Source organism: Sciurus vulgaris (genome assembly GCF_902686455.1).
Source record: "Sciurus vulgaris genome assembly, chromosome: 5".
In the NCBI taxonomy this organism is placed as follows: Eukaryota; Metazoa; Chordata; class Mammalia; order Rodentia; family Sciuridae; genus Sciurus; species Sciurus vulgaris.
Window position 1 is genome coordinate 150101557 of NC_136465.1, and position 18473 is coordinate 150120029.

Here is an 18473-nt window from a genome sequence, read left to right on the forward strand (position 1 = left end):
AGCTACCACTATATTTTAAATTTAATCTTAATTGCACAAGTAGTGTACACGTACATTTTTCTTACAAATTAGAATATTGAAATTAAAGATAATGCTCTGACCATTAAAAACAAAGAATAATAAGACAAGGCCTTTTGTGATTAAAAAAGCGTTTGTTTTTCTTTTCTTTACTGAGTAATAACAAAGTGTTTAACCCATGAGACAAAATCATCTTCTTGTTTACTTAAAAACCAGAGTATTGACTTTCTTTGTTATGACCAAGTTTCTGACTGGTAACCCTTTAAAGAGTATTTGGAGAGATGAAAGAGGATTGAAGAGAATATCTATATACAATGATAATGCATTGAACTAAAAAGATCTTTGGTTTATATCTTCATTTAGAGTTGGTTTAAATAGCCATCCCCCAGAACCACACTTGGAATTGGAATTTCCCATATCTGGCAGCTTTAAATTTTATATTTAAATGTGTGTATTTAAATATGTATATTTAAATGTACATATATATTTAAATATAGATTATTTTTAAATTTTTAGACTGTGCCAAGACTTGGATACAAATTGAACATGAATGAAAAATAGACTTTAGGGAAGGTTACCTGAATGTGACTCAAGTGCCATTAAATATTAACCTGTTCCATAGTTTTCCTTTGTAGTAAAAGAACTGAAAGAATACAGACATATTTGGAAACTGTAATTTATTTTCTCATAAACGTCTTCCGATTCTTTCTAGATTCTATTGAGACAATCATCTTACTGTGGTTGTGCTTCTGGTGGTCTCACAAATTGCAAGACATTAATGGAAAACTGTTTCACGGAGGATGGAGATACCATAATATGTGGCTGACCCAAAAGTTAAATCACTTTCCATGACTGGTCTTATGCACTTATCAAGAGTACTATGAATGTGAGTCTTCCAATTATGAGCAAGGTCAAACCAAGAGTTCATGCCTTTTTCAAGCAGAGAGACTATATGTAGAATAGTAGTCTAAAGACTTTCTGTAAAAGACAGATAGTGGCTATATTAGGATTTGTGGGGAATAAGGTCACAGTTGCAACTATTCAACTCTGCCTTTATCCTGAAAGCAGCCACAGGCAGTAAGTAAACAAATGAGCCTGGCTGTATTCCAATAGGACTTCACTAAAACTGACAAGGAGGCCAAACTTAGCCCTCAGGGGTCATCATTTGTCCATCTCTCTTTTAGCTCTAAACCCTCTGTTTCTCTTCTATCGCTTTTAATCTTCCATTTCACCATCCCAGAAAATAGGCTTTGATGTTAAGCTGCACAAGTTTAGAATCAAAGGGATTGATCTAAAATCATGTGGGAAACTTGATAAAAATACTGATTCACATGTATTTATTTAGTAAAACTTATATGAGTCCCAGAAATGAGAACTTCTTTAAAGTTGATTTTGATTCAAAGTCAGAATTATGATTCTCTTTTCTAGGTAACTGCCCCACTCTTCTGAAAAAAAAATTTTTGGGGGGTGGAGGGGCGTTTACCAGGGATGGGACTCAGGGACACTCAACCACTGAGCCACATCCCCAGCCCTATTTTGTATTTTATTTAGAGACTGGGTCTCAGCTGTTGCTGAGGCTGAATTTGAACTCTGATCCTCCTGTCTCAGTCTCCCACTAGGATTACAGGCATGCACTGGGCTTTTCTCTTAACTATAAAATTAAGAATATCATTGGTTATGTCAGGATCACTGATGTTAGCTGCTACAATAGCAAGCCCCAATTTAGTGGCTTACCTCAGTGAAAAATGTATTTCTATCTCATATCACCCAACCTCTCCTATTTTATACCTATTCCATTTGGAACTGTTGGAAGAAAGAAATGGAGGAGGCTGAGCAGCTCTTAGATGTCCTAGCACAAAGGTGACACACATGGTATTTCTGATCACATTTCATTGGCCAAATGAAAGCTATTCATATGGCTTCGACCTAACTGCAAGAGAGACTGGGCAAAGGAAAGGAGCACTCATCTAACATTTTTATCTGATTCATTGTCTGTCATCAGAACTGCCACCTGCCTCATCCAGCCCATACAAAGAGCAGATGTTCAACAAATGGTTGGCCATCAATTAGACTCTGAGCAGTTCTGGAATAAACAGGTCACCAACCCAAACTAATACCCCATCCTTTTGCAAAGGTTAGGTTCTTAAACTTCTAGAATGCATTAAATTTTCTATAAAGTAGGTCTTTTTTTAATCAGAAATTTGTTTTGTGAAACTGGGGCTGTTGTGATCCCTGGCTTCTAAACTGAATACATAGGTGTCCTGGCAAAAAACAAAAAAGAAAACAATGAAAGACAGAATTAGTAGATTCATGAATTGTCCTGATATTTGAGGTTAGAATGGTTGAATGTTGGTTTGTTGAACTAATACTGTGCATGATCAAAATATACTGTTTTAGAAGATTAAGAAGAAACATGGATTGCCAATTCCTATCCAATATCCCAAATGACCAATTCTTAGTACTCAAAAGTTGGGGGAAGCTGGGCACAGTGGCACACACCTGTAATCTCAGTGGCTCAGGAGGCTGAGGCAGGAGGATCAAGAGTTCAAAGCCAGTCTCAGCAAAAGCGAGACTAAGCAACTAAGTGAGACCCTGTCTTTAAATAAAATACAAAATAGGGCTGGGGATGTGACTCAGTGGTTGAATGCCCCTGAATTCACTCTCCTATACCAAAAAAAATAAGGGGGGGGGGGGGGGGAATACTTGAATGGTAGGCACCGACTTGATATTTAAAGACACAGATATAATTTCAAAAGTTATAGCCCTAAAAATAAAATGAAAAGAAGGAGACAAGGAGATCTCTTCCAACAAAAAGGAAAAAAAAATAACATTAAAGTGTTATAGATTTAAACGCACTTTTTTTTTTTTTTTTTTTTTTTTTGGTACCAGGGATTAAAAATCATGGGTGCTTAACCCCTGAGCTGCATCCACAGGCCTTTTAATTACTTTTCATTTTTATTTTGAGACAGGGTCTTGCTAAGTAGCTTAGGGTCTTGCTCAGTTGCTGAGGCTGGTCTTGAATTTGCCATCCTCCTGCCTTAGCCTCCCAAGCCACTGGGATTGCAGGCATGCACCACTGTGCCCAGCTGATTTATGAGCTCGTAAGAGAGAAAATAGGTAGATAGGAAGAAAAAGTTCAGGTGTTCTATGGCAGAGTGGAATGAAGATAATTAAAAGTAATACATTATATATTTCAAAGTAGTTATAAGATTTAGGAATGTGCTTACAATAAACAAATAATAAAGATTTAAGGTGATGAATTTGTTACTTATCCTGAGCTGATAATCCCCCAAGATATACACAAATTAAAACACCACCTTGTACCACATAAATATATGCAAATATTATGTCAATAAAAAATAAAATAATACAAACAATAGGGAGAAAATATAGGTTTCTACTAAAGTAGGGCAGATCTTAACTAGATATTTGAAACAATTGCTAAATATTTAGTAAAGTTTATGGCCTTCTCCACACCGAAACTAAGATGGCACATAAAACTATTGATTGAGGAAGACTTATGCTTCTGGGAGGAAGAAAAAGAAGTACTCACAAAAATCACAATTTCATTTACTAATGATAAGTTGTGGTCTACATTTGTCCACATACATGATCTGCTTTTTCAAAATCAAAATTTTAAATGCCAATCAAAATAAAAAGTATTGTCTGTCCTTCAGTGCATAGCCCTTACTCAGTAGAAACTGCAATCTAAGTATTGCCCAAGAATGGTTTCTTTAACAGAGCTGATAACCAAGTCAGGTTACTATTTAGGCCCTGCCTCTTAACCTTTCATCTCAGGCCTGTATCTGAGTCCCTTATTTATCAACCTGATAACTCTCTCACTACGGTTTATCTTTCAGCTGATATAGCCATCACAATCTTTCTGAGTAATCAGCCGCCTCCAAGAAAGCACTGAACATTTGTTCAGTCAACGTGGTAGTATTTGGCTGTTTCACCATCCCCAAAGGATCTAGCTCATGGTCAACTGGAGATATGACAAGGTTGTCTATGATAATTTCAACTGCTGAACCCATTATTCCATTTCTGAAAACTCCTTCATGACTACATAAATACACAAACCCTGGCAAATAAGCCACCTTGGTAAATAGAATGGAATAATCTCCAATCCATTCACCAGAGAACAATATGCTACAAATAACTGTGATGACACCATGGTGCTCAGCCAGCAGCTTCCTCAGAACCTTCAATCCAGTGTCTTTTAAAGAAAATAAAACAAGATTTCCAGAATATTAAGCTTGGAAGAATATAAGAGAGGGATTTGGGGAAGGAAGGGAGTTGTACCTCCTTAAGAACATTTATACGTCTGTAGACTCCGTATCTCACAACTACAGCAAATTTATATCTAAAATTTCATTCTAACAGAAAATAGGTCAATAACCATTCTGTAGATAAGGATTTGAAACTGTGAGCAATTAACTAGTAAAAGGTTTTCAAATTAAATTGCTAATTTAGAGTAATTTTCTATGCTTAGCAAAGAGAAATCAGGAAAGAGAATCATTCATGTATCAAAAAAACAAGAATAAGAATGTAGAGTATAGAGACATTTTTTGTTGATTAAAGTATATTACAAACACATGCCCTTTCTCCTAATTTCAAGTTCAACAGGAAGATACTGAGAATTTTTCACAACTTACTTAAGGCCACTGGGTTCATAAGTCACAGACATTTAGAACAGAAGTGATCTTGAGGGATTATCTAAAAACAACTTTTTTTACAAATGAAGAAGCAAATATTCAAAAAGGTTAAAGGACTTATGAAAAGAAAAAAATTCAGATAAGACTTCTGCAGGTTCATTTACTATGTCTCCCATTTTCCAGTTGAAAATCTGTGGCAGCTCAGGAGAATGGGTATCTAGGAAGTTGAATGACAGGCATTTCTAAGCATTCCTAAAGGAAACAAGGATTGATGACTTTGAAATAACCCAACTGTTCCTCAGAAGTCCTGAATGATAACTTTTGTTCATCTGTTGAAATTTGGTTACCATAAAAATAACAAACATTTTCCATGCAATCCCTAACTCATTCTTATTAACAGTGACGAATGACTCATTGAGAAATGACTTTGGACAGTTTCCGATTGCCTGGTGGATTTTTATGACTGACTTTTACTGGGTCAAGGAACAACCATCTGTAACTCTTTGGGGACATTATTGGGTATAAAGTCTGTGGCAACTGCCCTTGCAACATCATTCATATAATTGGTTCAAGTGTAATGCCAGGGAGACCAAAGTTAACATGTTCACACTCAGTGTGTTTCATCCCAGACAGGAGACAGAAATACCTACCCTTGACTGTCATTAGGGTGACATAAGAGAACATGTAGACGGATGGGAACAAAACATTACCAATATTACAGAACAATTCCAAAAGCATGGCAAGGGGCCCCTGGCATTTCATTTCTGTATATAAAAGTCTGCATATGTACTTCTACAGAAAGGTATTCAATAGAATTGTTTTACCATAATATTTTAGAGCTCATTTGTGTTAGGTTCTTAGGTGAGAAAAGAGATACAGAGAGTCTAAAGCATTTACTTAACTCTAGGTCACACTACTAGTTATCAGCAGAACTCAGAAAAAAAAATCCACTTCTCTCAACACCTATTCAGTGTTTCATTAGATTCATAGTTCACCTCTGCCAGGTTTGTGTGATGGCAATATGAGTTTCTTAATTGTATTTTAATCTAATTCTAATCTTTTCCTGAAGCTTCTCATGCAAAAAGTACAGTTGTGGCTTACTACTATAACTTTTCTTTTTTTCTTCACTAAAATACTAGTTTAAAACAGAGCAAAAATGCATTGCTATGCCTAATGGTGTTAATAATGCCTAAGCCAAAATAAAAATCAGTTTTTCAGGTTGGAGAGATTATTAAGGATATCTGTTTAGTTTCCTTTTATATGTTTTATAGCTGATCTCATAATGATTACCTTTTGAAAAACTGCTTGTGCTCCCACTTTGAAAACTATTATGGGGTCTTTCTAAGGAAGAAGGATGACTTGAATTTAAGATTAGCCTTGAGTTAAAGAGGAAAAATCAAAGATAAGATCAAAGGCAGAATAGCCCTTCAGGGCGCCAGGTTCTCTGAAGAATTTGTTCCCTTCCCAAACAGCAGTTAGAATAAAGCAGATTTGTGCAGGTCTTTACTTAGTCAGATACAATCAAAGCTTCACATTCCATATCAGTGGGACAAGAATTTCCACAAATTGATAAGGATGGTCTGTTTCAACAGAAAGTCAAAAGAATCCTTTACAGAAGAAGTTCATTAGTACTTCTGTTAGTAAAATTTTCTCTTTTTCATTTACAGAAAGTAAAATATTAAAACTATACTGCTGAAAAACAATGTCCTATTAAGTCACAAAGCCAAGAACATCTATAGTGATCTACAGTCACTCTCCTAATATAAATTTTTCCTAAAGTTATATGTGTGCTGATTCACAACTTCCCACACATTGAGGAGATGAGGAGATGAGGAGAAAGGAGTATCCGCCTCTTCCAGTTAACTAAAAAATGTATGAAAAAAAAATCATATGATTGCTTGAGAAACGTGGGAGCAGTTGGGCTCTTTATATTTACAGAAATTAAGATGCTCTCAATTAAATATATTTTTGAATGAGTCATGTATTGAGTAGGGGAAGTCAGCTTTATGGAAAGAGGAAAATACTCCCTCTGATTTCATATTTTTAAAAATCATAAAAACAAATGCAAACTCAACTACACAATGAAAGATCATCCCAAACGATGAGCTAAACTTACAAATCGTGAACCAAAGAAATGAATGACAACTGACAGTGAGACTCAGCTGTGATGAGCAACACTGACTCCCAGGATGGCCAGTTGCGTGAGTACTATATTCTTTCCTTTACAGGACACAATTTATCTGGAGGGTCAGGGAAGGGAATGACATTTAGTTAGGTTCCTACATGCTGCGCCAGAGGCTTTTCCACATGCTAGACATCAGTGTAAGTCTGCAATGTCTGAGCCTCCCCAGGTCATACAGATAAAAGAGACCCAGACAGAGAAAGGGGAATCAACCTTACCAACTACCTACTCTGTGCATTCATTCAACAAGAAAATATTAATTAAATTGATGAAGGCCACCCAAAGTCAGGAAAATTAAAAATATCATTCTTGATTAAAACTGAAATGACCAATCTAAAATGCCTTTGAGACACCAGGATTATAGGGAGTACAAAATACCCCTTTTAGTTTACCAGCTACGGTTAGACTATGGATCATTCAGGTAACAATGAACTAATTGTTCAGAAGCCACATTTCGGTGTGAAATCATCATCCCACATTCTGCACTGTCTGTTACCACAGTCGCTAGCAATGTATGGCAATTTAATTTAGACTTCAATTTGTGAAAAATCAATAAAACTAAAACTTTAGTTCTTCAGACACAGTTGCTAGATATCAAGGGTTCAATGGCCACATGTGGCAAGTGGCTACTCCACTGGACACTTCATCATTGTGAAATATTCCATTGGACTACACTGTTGGATTGTAAACACTCTAAATTAAGAAAGGAATTTAACATATAATCTGGTTCCAGGATTTTTTGGAGGAAAAAACCCTCCATTTGTATAGCACTTCATGAATGTTTCAAAGACTAAAAAAGATTATTTTCTGATCCAGGATAAAACTGTCCCCCTACTATGGTCAAGAATGTGAAGTCTAAAGAAGTTAAGTTCCTAAAAATGTCATGGATTGGTACTCAAAGGCAGAGAGGACAAGTGCTGGATCCTGATCCAGCGTTTTCAGGGCATAGAGCAAACACACACTCAGAAGCCAACGTGGCTTGAATCCCAGTTCGAATAGATACCAGTTGGGACATGGAACAAGTATTTAACTTTTCTGGGCTTCAGTTTCAATTCTGAAAAACTGGGATGTTAATGACAACCCTGCAGAAAGTAGCACTAACCATCAGACATTGAACTTGGTCAACTACCCCAGCATTAAAGCAGCCCTCCTCCTGAACACAGAACCAGACTTTTCTTTTTAATCTTAATTAAAAATTTTTTTCAGTGTTAATTTCTACAAATAGAAACAACAGACATGGTTCACAATTTAAGAAGCTGATTTTGAGTACATTGGCATTTCCAACTGTTATATATACTCTTATCCCAGCTGCTATACTTGTGCCACCTCAGAATTGTCAAGAATAAACGGGAATTTCAACAGCACATAAAGTATGACTCATAGGCATGCAATAAATGCAAGTCCCTCTTTACCTTCCTTCTCTACTCTAATACCCTGTGAGACTCCCCAGTATATGTCTGTGGCACCTCACAATCCAGGAAGCCTAGATTCTGTCCCAAATAGATAAATGACTCAGCAAGCTCATTCATAATGCTATTCTAACATACAGTTCCCATAAGGCTGTATATTATATGTTATAAGGAAAGAAATGGGAAAATAAGATTAGATATTCAGAAATTCATCTTACAAGGAGCCTTGGTTATAATTAATCATACAATGATTATTCAAATAATGGAAAGGTATATTCTAAAATGTTTCTTCTATTTTGCTTAGAATATCTTCACAGGACAGATATGCTGTACTAATTATATTAGATATAAGATACTAGATTTGATCTTCATGCCCTTAATCAATGATTTATATTTTAGGACAGCTCTGAATTTGGGGGGCAACTCTATTTTAATTAACTTTTATTTTTAAAAGGCATATTTGTACTGTATTGATCTTCAAAAGAATCCTGAAACAAAACAAAACAAAACAAAAACATAAAACAATAGTCCAACCTCAAAAAAGTGAATGCTTTCATCATCTTCTGACTGGTAAAACTTGAACTAATTGACCTGAAAATAAGCTGAAAGATGTGAATCCTAAAATATCTGACAAAACGTTAACCATGGATTGCTAACATTTTGCTCATTAGAGCCTTTATGCATTTCACTGGAATCTGATACCAACCCTGTAATGCCTGAATTAGGGCAGGTATTATTCCATTTTCACAAGTGAGGAACTTGAGAATCCAAGAGATTACATTATACAAATAATTATAAAACCAGAACTAGAATTCAAGTGGTTTGATTCCTCATCTGAAGGCTTTTCTACTATCCAAACCACCAAATTAAGAGTATATCATTAGAATGGGCTAAACACAGTACCTATATTTCATCTCTTAGGTCAAAACTAGTGTACAGAGAATAGCTACATGGACTAAACTAGACACATGGACAGTAAGCCTGCCATAGAGACAGAGAATTCCACAGGGGTCCAAAGGCAGCAAGAAGGCATTAAATTAGATAAAGTTGTCTAGCTCCGTATCTCTGAGCTCCAAGATCACTGCTGTTGTCTTCTGCAGTTTCATTAATCAATGGAAATAGATATAGATAGAACTCATATTGAGTTCACAGATGGCACAAATTTTGGCAAGAATGCTGGGGAACAAAATCAGCATTTAAAAAATTCTCAATGAGCCATAAGCCAAATCTAACAAAAAGTTTTAATGAGCTAAGTATGACATCCTGCTGTTATGAACTGGGCTGTGTCCCCTCAAAACTCAAATATTAAGGGGTTGGGCAAGTACCTCAGTGAGTATGTGTGAGACCCTGGGTTCTATCCCCAGCATCCCCAAAAATGTATACACTGAAGCCTTAATTCTCAGTACCTCAGGATATGATTGCATTTGGAGATAGGGCCTTTAGAAGCATAATTAAGTTAAAATGAAGCCATTAGAATGGCCCGTTAGTCAATCTGACTGGTTTCACTATAAGAAAAGGAAATCTGGATACACAGAGGCATAAAGGATGCACATGTGTAGAGCTCACGCAGAGGAAAGACCGTGTGAGGACCCAGCAAGAGGGTGGCCATCTACAAGCCAAGCACCTTGATCTTGGATTCCCAGCCTCCAAAACCATGAGAAAATAAATTTCTGTTGTGTAAGTCCACGGTATTTTGTTATGGCAGTCATAGAAACTAATATACCTGCATTTAGGAAACAAGCAAACAAACAAACAAAATATCTGTTGAATTTAAAACAGACATTATCTCGCTCAGCAACTTGGGATGGCGAGAGGGAGGAGCTTCGGTTAAAAGTAAGTGCTATGAAAGTCCACCCTATATTTAACAACAACAACTTCAAAAAAAAAAAAAAAAAAGAAAAAAAGAAAAAAAAAATAGTACAATTCTAATTTTTGAGGCAAGAAAATATTTGGTGTCAGACACTATGGTTTGTTCCATCTCTGTCACTTTCTAGTTATTTGACCTCATCTACCTCTGTGCCTCATCCTCATCAGTAAAATGTGAATAATATGTATTTCAAAGGATGATTGGTAGGACCCCAAGAGAATATGAACAGCAAGTGCTTAGCCCATGTCTGAAAGGGAGAAAATAAAAAGGCTCCTGCATTTAGTACTAGTGTCTTCTTAACTCTCACTATCACAGGCTGAGAGTGTCACTGTGCTTTTGGAAGATCAAATCAGGCCTGAGTGTATTTGGTTCTTCAAACCCTACTTTAAAAACATGATAACAAAATAACATCAAGCACCAAAAAGACCAACTACTCTGAGCATAAACAAGTATGATTTATCTGAGTGTCTGCACTGTGTCAAGTTCTGTATTTTGCCACTTGATCTAATTTTCACAGCTCCCCTTTAAATTCTGTGTCACTATCAACAATTTCCAAATGAGGAAACTGAAACACATACAGTCAATAAGCGGTTGAGCCAGGATTCAAAGCTGGATGCGTCTGACTCCAAGTGATTTTTTCTTCCCCTTCCTGTATGTTCAGAGCAAGGGGATTAGAAACAGTATTTATGAGGAAAAATGACATGGAAATATTAAGAGCACTCATAAAAACACAGAATTGATTTTCAATGTTGTAAAATCTGTTACTGAGAAGATGGATTTGGTTTTGTGTAACCAATGGAAACAAACCAAGGAGTAGAAGTTACAGGGGGTAAGAATACGTGTCAACACAGAATATTCTAGTACAGAATAGGTCCCTTCAAAAACATCCATACAACTACTTGGCAGTAATACTGCAGAAGTTGTACTCAAGTATCAGTCATGTATGATAGGTGATGCTTGGGATTGTTCCCAGACATAAGGCAATGTAGATTCTCTATCCATACATCAAGAATGTGTAGGCAATAGGAATATTGAAAGAGGTAGTGGTCTAACAATTTCCAGTTATTGACAATTGTAGAAAAATCAGTGATGAGCAAGAAAATGTACTAGACAGCCAACCACGGTAACTAAAAGTAAAACTTTAAGTCACTCAGAAGAACTGGAGTTCCCAGACAGGGAAAGGGAGCATAGTCCAGAGTTCTAACCACTGGGCTACAAATCTTGGGCAGAGGAAGGTCCGATCTGAAGAAGGATGGTTTAGTGGCTCATAGTAGTGAATGATTCCTGTCCCTCCACTCACCAGCTCTGTGTCATTCGCCAAGTTATACAGAGAATGCTCAGTAAATGCTGGTTCACATTATTGTTATTCCTGAGGATAGATGCCATCCCAGGAAATGGGGCAGAACCAAAGTCTGGCATAAATTATCCTTTCTCAGAAAGCTAAACATGAGTTTTTCAGAAGATTATAGCAATATAGGAATAAGTACTTCAATAACCCATGGAACCTTCTACTTTTAAACCAGAAAATGAAAATACAGAAAAAAAAAAAAAAAAAAACCATACTTCTGAAAAACTGGTACGTACTTATTGAAGTTTCTGAACATAAGAAAGAATTAAGCTTAAATTGTGGTTAAACATTCCTGCCATGATTCTTCCCTCATGTAAAACAGTTTATACACACAGTTCAATTCAACATACATTTGCGGGTAGGGTACAAGGGTTAATGTGGGTTCCCCAGTCACACTGTCCGTGTTCAAATTCCATTTGGACCTTTACTAGCTGGATGATTTTGCCAAGTTAGTGGAGACCTCTGGACCTTCCTTCCCCCATCAGGGAAATGCAGATGATCATAGTTCATTTGTCAGAAGGTCAGTGTGCGGGTTGGGAAAGCACAGCAGTGCCTGCCTACATAGCAAGAGTTACCTGAGATGACAATTCTGACTAATTGACAGGCATCATGATAGGCAGTGGAGACACCAGGATAAGACAGGCCTAGTTCCTGACTCCAAAGGGGCTTCCAGGCTAGTACAGAAGACAGTCAAAAGCAGAATTTCAGCAAAATGTCTCAAGGGCAAAAGTGGCTTAACCTATGACTGTGTACAATGGGGTCAAGGGGGACAGGTAGCTAATTTAACCTGGGAAGGCTTTGTGGTGGAGGGACTACCTGAAAAATTTTTTCCAGAAAAAGTAGATGGCAAAATTCTAGTAGAATGTTTGGAATCTTTAAGTTCAAAAAGATTTCACACAAAATGTTAGCAAATAAAATCCTTTCTGAATGTTCTAATTGGTCATCAGCAGCAGCAGTAGCAGCAAAATAAGGAGCTAGAAAATTTTAAAAATTTGTTCAGCTCAATTAAAGCATGACAATCATTTTCTCCAATGTAGAGTGAGTTAGTTGTTGCCCAAAGTTCTATGTGAATATATTCAGTTGAAAGAATCATCCAAAGAACTGAAGAAGAAAAAAGCCACTTGCAAACAGATGCTGAAGAACACATCTCAGAGAATATAAGAAAGGAAAGAATATACAAAAGAAGCTAGTTTATAAATGGAAAAATATGAAGTAGCTAAAGAAATGCTTCCTATGACCCTGCCAGTCAACTGGATTCTCTTTCAGGGCAGGGGATGTTTCTTATTCTCTTTGTGGCCCCAGTTCCTAATGCAGTACTTCGCAATAAATATTTGATTAATTAACACATAAACAAAGAGCTGAATGATTGCCTTTTAAAAAATGGAGAGTGATAAATCATCTTTGAAATGAACATAAAAATAAATACCAAGGTTTCTGAGCACTATTATATGCTAAATGCTGCACTAAGACTACATAGAGATTATCACAATTTCATCATTTGAAGTTAGTCCATTTATTCCACTTTGCATATCTGTTCACTGATTTAACAAATATTTATTGGGCCCTAATAATCTCCAGGCAGTGTTCTGGGAGCTATGGAGCAGTGAACAAAAAAAAAAAAAAAACTAAGCACTTGCTTTAATGGAGTTTGCATTCTGATAAGAGAGGCAAATAGTACCCCCACTCCCTCCCCCCACTCATTTTCCTCTACTTAATCCAAAGTTCCTCCATTCTCTTACCCCCCGCCCCCATTATGTATCATCATCCACTCATCAGAGAAAACATTCAGCCTCTGGTTTGGGGGGATTGACTTATTTCACTTAGCATGATATTCTCCAACTCCATCCATTTACCTGAAAATGCCATAATTTTATTCTTCTTTATGACTGAGTAATATTTCATTGTGTATATACACCACAGTTTCTTTATCCATTCATGTATTGAAGGGCATCTAGGTTAGGTTGGTTCCACAATCTAGCTATTGTGAATTGAGCTACTATAAACATTGATGTGGCTGCGTTACTGTAGTATGCTCATTTTAAGTCCTTTGGGTATAAACCGAGGAGTGGGATAATTGGGTCAAAAGGTGGGTCCATTTCAAGTTTTCTGAGAAATCTCCATACTACTTTCCGGAGTGGCTGCACCAATTTGCAACTCCACCAGCAATGTAAAAGTGTGCCTCTTTCCCCACATCCACATCAACATCTATTATTGTTTGTGTTCTTGATAATAGCCATTCTAATTGGAGTTAGATGAAATCTTAGGGTAGTTTTAATTTGCATTCCTCTCATTAGTAGAGATGTTGAACACTTTTTCATATATTTGTTAATCACCCGTTTATCTTCTTCTATAAAGTGTCTGTCCAGTTCCTTGGCCCATTTATTGATTGGGTTCTTTGTATTTTTGATGTTAAGTTTTATAAGTTCTTTATAAATTTTGGAGATTAGTGCTCTATCTGAAGTGCATGTGGAAAAGATTTTCTCCCACTCTGTAGGCTCTCTTTTCACCTGTTGATTGTATCCTTCGCTGAGAAAAAGCTTTTTAGTTTGAATCCATCCCATTCATTGATTCTTGCTTTTATTTCTTGTGCTTTAGGAGTCTTGTTAAGAAATTCTAGTTCTAAGCCAACATGATAAAGATTCAGGCCTGCTTTTTCTTCTATTAGGTACAAGGTCTCTGGTCTAATTCTTAGGTCCTGGATGCATTTTGAGTTGAGTTTTGTGCAGGTTGAGAGATAGAGGTTTAATTTCATTTTACTGCATATGGATTTCCACTTTTCCCAGCATCATTTGTTGAAGAGGCTATCTTTTCTCCATTGTATGTTTTTGGCACCTTTGTCTAGTATGAGATAACTGTATTTATTTTGTCTCTGTGTCTTCTATTCTGTACTATTGGTCTACCTGTTTATTTTGGTGCCAATACCATGCCATTTTTGTTACTATTGCTCTGTAGTATAGTTTAAGGTCTGGTATTGTGATGCCTCCTGTTTCACTCTTCCTTTTCTACTGTGGTTGTTTGAATCCATACATGGGGAATCCATAAATATGGAGGGCCAACTGTAATAGAATATAATATTAAATGATATAATGTAACATAGCATAACATACTATAAATGCTGTAAACTATAATATTGTTTCATATCATGTTCCTCAGGAAACAGAGGTGTCCTCTTGAAGAGGAAATTTGGACACAGATTGGCATGTCCACAGACAAAAGACTATGTGAAGACAAAGGGTGGCCATCTTCAAGCCAGGAAGAGAAACCTCAGCAGCATAACCCTGCTGACCCATTGACCTTACACTTTTAGACTTCAGAACTGTGAGGAAATAAATGGCTTTGGTTTAAACCACCTAGTGTGGGCTACTTGGCATTGCAGTCCTAGCAAACATACCAGCCATCACAGCTGAGGGTAACTAGCAAAGGCACTGCATACATAACATAAACACAAACTTGGAGTGAGGACCATCACTAACAACAATGGATGCACATTGGTATTTTAAATAATATTCCTGATAAATGAAAATAAAAAAGCTACTTTCTTAATCGAGCTGACTTGATCATTGCTTTTCCTTTGCCATGTGACTAAATAGGCAAAGAGTCACTTCTGCCATCTTATTGTTGTTCATTCATGCTTATGTTATTAGGCTTTTTTTAATCCGAAGTTTTTCTGCAAGGGTCATTTCTCAAGGTACTTGTCTAGTTAGTGAGCATTCATTCAGTTAAAACAAGATAATATAATCTGCAAATCCACTTACTAGGCTCTACTTCAAAAGTCTGAAGCAAACAAAAGAGTGGAAATAATGGCCCCCTCCCCATCTCCACTTTGTGAAACTCCATTCTCCTCTCAGAGAAATTTCCACCCTGTTCAAAATACAAAGCAGTCTCACACACAGATCGAGGAAGGGTGCTTAGCAGTGCCGGCCTCCAACCCCTTCTATAAATCCTGGTAAGATTAATTCCCTTCATACGCTATTAGGCAAAAATAAATAATAGTTCTAATGTTTTCTTTCCAGAACCCAGCTGATCGTCTTTAACTAACTTCTGGGATACAAGAACCCCCACCTTGGAAACCAGTCTACTTGAATAAACAAAGAGAACAGCTGTTTTTTGAATTGCTTCTTAGACAAAAGCCATCTCTGCCCTTGTTCTATTATGTGTAGAATGATCAAGACCCTGAGTGACCTGCCACTCTCTGAAGTGCTTCTTAAATATTAAATGCCAGCCCTGCTGCTCCTTATCCAAGGGCATTTTGCGGTTGGACCAGCCAGATCTGCCCTGAAGCATGCCCTTCTCTAGCAGGGACAAAATTGTGAAATCACTCAGCATTCCCTAAAGGAAATCCAGGGTCCAGTGTGATTCTTTGGTATTTGAATCTCTGAGCTCAACCCAGAGCATGTACAATTTAGAAGCAATGTAATTGAATTTCCTTTCACCAGCCTATCTGGGTTGTTGTCTGTCACTCATCAAAGCCAATGTCTTTGTGAAGGGTTTGGGGAACCACATCTTAATGTCATTGAGCAGATAACATATTAACTGTTAATTGACATAGGAAAACGCTCCAGGATCGTGTTCTTGTCTTTGTTAAGGGATGATAAGTGAATTATTATCCACCAGGGTCATTTTTCTTGTAATTTTCCATGAGGTTTGAATATGAACTCCCATGGCCCCCATGTGCTGGTAAAGGTCATGGTTTCTCTGATTTGTGGTAAAATTGGTTTTATTATTAAATTATAATAATATCTTTCAGAGTTTAAGTGATTTTTAAACTGATTTTCCCTTGGGGTGATGGTATTTTGCTTTAATAATACCAAGAAGACTTCCCTTGGGTTTTTTTTTTTTTTTTTTTTCCTTGTCTTAGAATTTTAAAAAAGCATCATGATTTTTTTTTAAAAAAAGTTTAAATGCTTAGTTTCTAAACCACGTATATTTGTTCAAAGTGTCTTTCAGTTTAGTCCTCATATAAATTCATATATGATGTTAAATGTGTGCGCCATCTTGTTTTCAGTTTTTTTTTTTTTCAATTAAACATATGTTTATGTAAATATCAGTCCATTTGATGAAATGAACTTGGGTGTCTTTCAGTTTACCATCCTTAAAATGGGGAGAATAATGTCTACCTGTCTTGATTATTTTGTGGATTAAATTATCTAACATAGAGGGAAACGCCAAACAAAATGAGGGAAATGTGGTTAAATCTGAGTTTAATCTGAACAAATTGATGGAGTCCACAAAATGGTAATTTTTTAATAATAAACCCCTCCATGTTATTTTGATAGTTTCCTTAGTTCATTCAATTTCTCAAAGTGAATTCCTAAACATTATTAATATATTCATAAATTGCATCCCATAGGCTTCCGAAAAAAATAAACAACTAATATTTGCTACCATTTATTATTTATCTGCATAAAAACAGGAAGAACATATTTATACAATGTCTACCTTTAGAAAAATATTTCCATTCATTTACTTGAATCTAATATAAACCTTCTAAGATTAACAGATTCTATCCACACTTTACAGATGAGAAAAAAATTGAACCTCACAAAGATTACTCTGTTTAGGTTATATTTACATTTCATATATAACACTCTACTATAGCAGACTCTGAACCTATTACTCACCAAAAATAAATTAATTTGAGCATTTTCTTATTGTTATTTATTTTGGTGATTCTAATAGGTTTTCAAAGATGCCATAACTTCTTTTAATGAGCATTTTGTTATTTGCAAGCAAGGCTCTGTAATTTACCATACGTGAGCTATTGAATTTTTTGTTATATGAACTGTTTACACCCTTTGAATAGACAAAAAGTATCTCTCACTGCATCCTCTTTGCCTGTTCCTTTGCTCTTATAATAAACAAATTTCTTTTTCATTCCCTGTCCTGCTCAGTTGACTGGCAGTCATTCCCCAATTAAATAAACTTGTTGGAAAAGTCCTTTTCGTAAAGCCAAGGTATGCAACTAAAGTCACGAGAATTCACACCACTAGTAATCTTTACTGTACTCTGAACAGCAATCTTGAGTTTCAGCTCCTTAGAAGCAAGATGCTTCTGTCTGTACAGACTCTGCTGAAGTCCACCATGTTTGTCCCATTTCTAACCATCTTGGCACTGCTCTGGGTATCTAAACAGGTTTCCCACGTGTCTTTCAGAAAGGGGATTTCCTACAACCGCAGCTAACCTCCACCACCCTGCCTCCACTCCCCAGGGTTTGTCTAGAGCCCATCTGGCCTTGGAGATTGGAGGAGGGAGGAGGGTGGTTAGTTCCCTGGGGCATTCATTCCATACTCTGTCTCAGGGAGGGACTTTTCATTGTTTGCTCCCAACCTCTAAGCCCTGCCAATTTCAGCATTAAAGCAGTTAGGCACAGTGATGTTTCCCAAAGGGAAAGAAGAAACAACCCTATCAAGAAAATCTCTCTCTTTTTTTTTAAACTCCTGAACTTATTAAATATTGAAGAGAACAAAAACTGTTGACAGTTTTAAGCATGTTGAGTACAATAAGCCAAAATTAATTCTGGAGTTCAGTCTTGGCTGTCTAACTTAAATTATTTGATCATTACCTTTTGGAAAGGCCAATAGGAACAATAAGTTTTCAGTAATTTACTGAGGCCTGGAAGGAAACAAAAATTATTTTAGCAATAGACACTAGCCTTGTAGACCTACACATTCCTGCCTATAATTGTATATTTCTAGCATAATACTAATAGCAGTGATAAAATATTTCTTCATTAATATTGATTTATTTAACCTCTTACCATGTACTGACATTATATATATACACATATATATATCCTCATATCTGACTGCCATAGGAAGTTGTCTTGGAAAATATTGTAAATTCCTCCATTTTTTTTTTTTTTTTTTTTTTTTTGGTACCAGGGTTTGAACCCAGGAGCACTTAACTTCTGAGTCACATCCCCAGCCCTTTTTTATTTTTTATTTAGAAACAGAGTCTCACTAAGTTGCTTAGGGCTTCACAAAGTTGCTGAGGC

At 36.4% G+C, this 18473-nt stretch overlaps 1 long non-coding RNA gene across 1 annotated transcript in view; it reads right to left on the reverse strand.

Annotated features, from left to right (window-relative positions):
• LOC306660765 overlaps window positions 1–18473 on the reverse strand; it is a 99988-nt gene that overhangs the window by 32553 nt on the left and 48962 nt on the right. Inside the window, exon 3 of the long non-coding RNA XR_013763739.1 lies at window positions 18042–18091. This is a non-coding gene — a long non-coding RNA (uncharacterized lncRNA). The remainder of the gene's footprint in view (window positions 1–18041; window positions 18092–18473) is intronic.